This window comes from Trachypithecus francoisi, unplaced genomic scaffold (genome assembly GCF_009764315.1).
Source record: "Trachypithecus francoisi isolate TF-2019V2 unplaced genomic scaffold, Tfra_2.0 Lachesis_group2, whole genome shotgun sequence".
NCBI lineage: Eukaryota > Metazoa > Chordata > Mammalia > Primates > Cercopithecidae > Trachypithecus > Trachypithecus francoisi.
Window position 1 is genome coordinate 29,736,832 of NW_022681465.1, and position 6,188 is coordinate 29,743,019.

Consider the following 6,188-nt stretch of genomic DNA (forward strand, 5'->3'; position numbering starts at 1 on the left):
CAGCATCCCAGCATCACCTGAGAACTTGTTAGAAATGCAGATGACTGAGATTCATTCCAGATTTACTGACTCAGGAATCCTGGGGGGGAGATCAGACCTGTTTTAACAAGGCCTCCAGAGTCTTCTGATATGCATTCAAGTTTGGGGACCACTGAAATAGACTACCACTCACCAAACCACTACCTGAGTCAGGCTTCCTTGATTGATTTTAAGACAGGCTGAAGGCAGCATGGAATATTATTGCATTAAGATAAATATCAACAACCCAGAATTGTTACACGGTTCTATGACTTATTTGTCATAAGATATTAAGTAGTTCAGTTCATTTTTCTGAGCTTCAGTTTCCTGCTCAGTCAAATGGGAGTCTATCCTGTTCTGCTGCTATTCTGCTGCTCTTCTGCTGTGGTGTAGTGAGCCTCCAAAACAAAAATAATAAAAAGTACCTTATGAAAACATATTTCAAAAGGGAAAAAAGAATGATAATTGCTATTGAACTTAAAATCCGGATTTGTAAAGTCATGTTTTCTTTTACATAAACAGTGAAAGAGATTAAAATTCAATACACTTTGGGTAGTTTACCTGCAGGTTTTCCCCTTTTACCCTTTAAAACACATGCAAAAGGCCCTGTCAATCTCCTGTACCTTTGCTCTTGACCTTATCATTTTACTCTCAACACAGCTCACACCTTTTGAAGTGAAAAGAAGAACAATAAACAAGACAAGGGAAAGAAAGGGAAATGAAGCCAGTTTAGCAGTCAGCCACTAAGATGTAGCAGCAGCTAGCTTCTTTAGGTCCCAGCCTAAAATATTGAAAAACAAACAAACAAACAAACAAAAACCACTGTTCTGCTGACTGAAGATGGTACTGTTGTAATAGATTTTCTTGATTATAAGAAAATTTAAGTTTTGTAAATTTTTATTATAAATTCAATGCCTCTAATTTCTGTCCTGCCCTGCCTATACTGTCTTATAGAGTTGTTGAGATCTTTAAATGAGATGAATTATATCTGATAGGATTCTTTGGAACTCAAATAACAGAAAACATAAGCAATACTGGCTTAAGAAAGAAAGAGAGAAGGGAGCAGTTGAAAAGAGGAATAAGAAGAAGAGGAAGAGGAGGAAGAGGGAGGGAGAAAGAAAAAGGGGAAAGGAAAGGGGAAGGAAGGAAGGAAGATAATATACTGTCTTGTTTAGTATCAGCAAGTCAGGTCTCTCCATATACAGACACAAGGCATCATTAGGTCATAGACTCTTTACTTTAGTGTTGGCTTCTTTCCAAATTAGTATTGCCTCTTACAGTTGAACCATCTCAGCAGATTCTGTCAATTTGGGGCCACACACTTCTAGGTGCAGATCCAGGGGGAAAATTTGAGAGTCTTCACTCTGGTATTTCCACCTGAAGGCTCACAGCATGCCACTGGCTCAGAAAAGGTCATGTGTCCACTGCTGAGCCAATCATTGTGTTAGAATGGCTCTGATTGACTTACACCCACAGGAGAGACACAAAACTGAGAATGGGAAAGCAGCGGGTTCCCAGACAGAGAGGGGAGTGAGTAGTGCTTGATGAGCAGGCAAAGCACAGATGTCTATTCTCTTTACTTGCAAGTGCTAGAGTTAACAGGACTCTGAAATTTAGTGACATATTTAACTCTAGACACTCTTATCCACCCCTCATTAAATAAAATTTTGCAAGTCTACCATGCCTCTCCAGTTGACTGCCCCTACCATGCACTGAGAGTGCCTTCTCTTATGAGCCATGGAATGCTGCAGGGATTATCTGGGTGGCTGCTATGTCTCAGCATGAAAAAGTATGAAAATAGCTGATCCTCATTCTTGCTCTGCCACCTATTCAGTGTACAAACTTGTATTAAGTTTCTTAACCTCTCTGTGTCTTATTTTCCAAACATGAGATTAGTGCCTGCCCCACAGGGATACTGGGATAACTGAAAAAGGTTAATATGTAAAATGGTTAGTTCTGGCTTCTAATTGTACTCACCAAGTTCCCTTCTCTAGGGTAAAAAAGGGGCATCTGACATAGAAGTAGCACTGTGAGAAATACAGTTTACAGATCTCAGGTAACTCAGCATACTGCTCTGGCAAGACATCTGTATAAATAATGGCAGAAGCCTTAGATCAGGGAAGAAACTCAAGAGGTGGTCCCAGAAGTTCCAGTCTTTAGACAGGCGTTGCAAAGTTAAACCCATCTTATAGGTGACTCACAAAGAGGTGGTGTGAGTTCCTAAAGTTTGCAAAATTAATTCCATTAATTGATATTTACTTATAGAGCATCTGCTATGTGTCAGGTGCCACGCCAGATACTTGGGGATGCAATAATGAGTGAGACAGATTTTGTGTCTCTCTTAAGTATAGTATGATGAGGAAGGCAGAACTAAAGTAAATGATATAGGCATGGGCAAAGACTTCTCGACTAAAACACCAAAAACAGTGGCAATAAAAGCCAAAACTGACAAATGGGATCTAATTAAACTAAAGAGCTTCTGCACAGCAAAAGAAACTATCATCAGAGTGAACAGGCAATTGACAGACTGGGAGAAAATTTTTGCAATCTATTCTTCTGACAAAGGGCTAATATCCAGAATCTACAAGGAACTTAATTAAATTTACAAACAAACAAACAAACAAAAACCCACAAACAACCCCATCGAAAAGTAAGCAAAGGATATGAACAAACGCTTCTCAAAAGAAGACATTTATGTGGCCAAAAAACATGAAAAAAGAATCTCATCATCACTGACCATTAGAGAAATGCAAATCAAAACCCAGAATGAGATACCATATCACAATAGTTAGAATGACGATCATTAAAATGTCAGGAAACAACAGATGCTGGAGAGGATGTGGAGAAATAGAAACACTTTTACATTGTTGGTGGGAGTATAAATTAGTTCAACCACTGTGGAAGACAATGTGGTGATTCCTCAAGGATCTAGAACTAGAAATACCATTTGATCCAGTCATCCCATTAATGGGTATATACTCAAAGGATTATAAATCATTCTACTATAAAGATACATGCATACATATGTTTATTGCGGCACTCTTCACAAAAGCAAAGACTTGGACCCAACCCAAATGCCCATCAACAACAGCCTGGATAAAGAAAATGTGGCACCTATACATCATTGAATACCATGCAGCCATAAAAAAAGGATGAGTTCATGTCCTTTGCAGGGACTTGGATGAAGCTGGAAACCATCATTCTCAGCAAACTAACATGGGAACAGAAAACCAAACACCACATATTCTCACTCATAAGTGGGAGTTGAACAATGAGAACACATGGACACAGGGAGGGGAATATCACACACTGGGGCTTGTTGGGGGTTGGAGGGCTAGGGGACTGATAGCATTAGGAGAAATACCTAATGTAGATGATAGGTTGATGGGTGCAGCAAACCACCATGGCACGTGTATACCTATGTAACAAACCTGCACGTTCTGCACATGTTTCCAAGAACTTAGTATAGTTAAAAAAAAAAAAAAAAGGGAAAAAGAAATAGAAGCAATAAAAAACAAATCCTAGAGCTGAATAATATGACGTAACTAAAAATTTTAATAGAAACTACAGAAACTTCCAATAACAGACTCAATTATGTAGAAGAAAAATCAGTAAACTCAAAGACAGGTCATTTGAAATTAGCAAATTATAGGGACAAAAAAAGAGTAAAAGAGCACAAGGAGTCTATCAGATACCATTAAATATACATTTATGGCAGTACTTGAAGGAGAAGAAAGAGAAGGGACAAAAAGTCAAAAATCTTATTCAAAGAAATACTTTGTGAAAACTTCCCAAATCTTTTTCTGTTTTGTTTTGTTTTGTTTTTGAGACAGAGTCTTGCTCTGTCACCCAGGCTGGAGTGCGGTGGTGAGATCTTGACTGGCTGCAACCTCCTGATTCTGGGTTAGAGCAATTCTCCCACCTCAGCCTCCCGAGTAGCTGGGATTACAGGTATGTGCCACCATGCCCAGCTAATTTTTGTATTTTTAGTAGAGAAGGAGTTTTGCCACATTGATCAGGTTGGTATCGAACTCCTGGCCTCAAGTGACCTATCTGCCTTGGCCTACCAAAGTGATGGGATTACAGGCGTGAGCCACCGTGCCTGGCTCCAAATCTTTAAAACAAAATTTTATTCAATTTTATTTTAAGTTCCAGGATACATGTGCAGGTTGTGCAGGTTTGTTACATAGTTAAATATGTGCCATGGTGGTTTGCTGGAAGCCATTATCCTCAGCAAACTTCCCAAATCTTGGGAGGCATAGGGATACACAGATTCAGGAACGTCATGGGATGCCAAGCAAAATCAGTTCAAAAAAGAATACTATGAGACACAATGTAATCAAATTGTTGACAGCCAAAGGGAAAGAGAATCTGGAAAGTGGCAAGAGAGAAGTAACTCATTACATATAAAGTATCTACCATAAGGTTATCAGTAGACCTCTCAACAAAATGCTTGGAAGATAGGAGGGAGTGGAATGGCATATTCAAAGTGCTTAAAGAAAAAGAGAATCACCAATCAACCATACTATATGGTGAAAAACTGCCCATCAGCAGTAAAGAAAAGATGAAAATATTACAAGACAAACAAGTTAAAGACGTTCATTGTGAGACCAACATTACAAGAAATGCTAAAGAAATTTCTTAAAGTTGAAACAAATGGATGATGAGTAACAATAGAAAAATATTTGAAAGTGTAAAACTCACTGATAGAGGTAAACATGTAGTCAAATTCAGGATATTCTACTACTTTAAAAGTAGAGTATAAATCACTGTTAACCCAATAGAAGAGTTTAAAAAGGTGTATTAAAAATAACTAAAGAGTTATATAGAAGAAATAAGACCTAGTGTTTGATAAATAAGTTGGGTGGCAATAGTTAATATTAATCTGCTGAACACTTCAAAATAGCTAGAAGGAAACAATTCAGATGTTCTTAGCATAAAGAAAATATAAATATTTAAGGTTATGAATATCCCAAATACCCTGATTGGACTATATGAATATATCAAATTATCACATGCACTTTCAAGTTATGTACATCTATTATGTACCAATAAAATAATAAAAAGGAAAATTATAGCTATAAATAATTGGTTAATCCTACATGATATAAATAGGTGTAAAGTATGACATCAATAGCATAAAATGTGTTGAATGAAAAGTAGAATTGTAGAGTTTTTGTAGGTGACTGAAGTTAAGGTACTGTAAGCTTAAATTAGGACATTAATGCTATAAGATGTTCACAACTAAAAGAAATAGAGAACCAGAAGCAAACCAATCCCAAAGCTAGCGGCAGACAAGACATAACCAAAATCAGAGCTGAACTGAAGGAGATAGAAACACACAGAAAAATTACAAAAATTAACAAACCAAGGAGCTGGTTTTTTGATAAAATTAATATAATAGACCACCAGCTATACTAATAAAGAAGAAAAGAGAGAAGATTCAAATAAACATAATCAGAAATGATAAGGGGGTATTACCACAGTCCCCAAAGAAATAAAAACACCATGAGAGATTATAAATGCCTCTATACATATAAACTAGACATTTTAGAAGAAATTGATAACGTCCTGGAGATATACACCCTCCCAACACTGAACTAGGAAGAAATTGAATCCCTGAACAGATAAAAAATGAGTTCTGAGATTGAGGCAGTAATAAATAGCCCACCACCCCCCCCAAAAAAAAAAAAAAAACAGCCAGGACCAGATAGATTAACAGCTGAATTTTACCAGATGTACAAAGAAGAGCTGATACCATTCCTACTGAAATTATTCCAAAAAATTGACAAGGACTCATCTCTAACTCATTCTATGAGGCCAGCATCATCCTGATACCAAAACCTGGCAGTGGTACGACAAAACAAGAAAACTTCAGGCCAATATCCTTGATGAACATCAATGCAAAAGTCCTCAACAAAATATAGGCAAACCAAATCCAGCAGCACATCAAAAAGCTTACTCACGATCAAGGAGGCTCCATCCTGGGATGCAAGGTTGGTTCAACATATGCAAATCAGTAAATGTGATTTATTACATAAACAGAATTAGAGACAAAACCACACAATTATCTCAATAGATGCAGAAAAGGCTTTCAATAAAACTCAATATCCCTTCATCTTAAACACTCTCAATAAACTAGGTATTGAAGGAACATACCCCCAAATTAA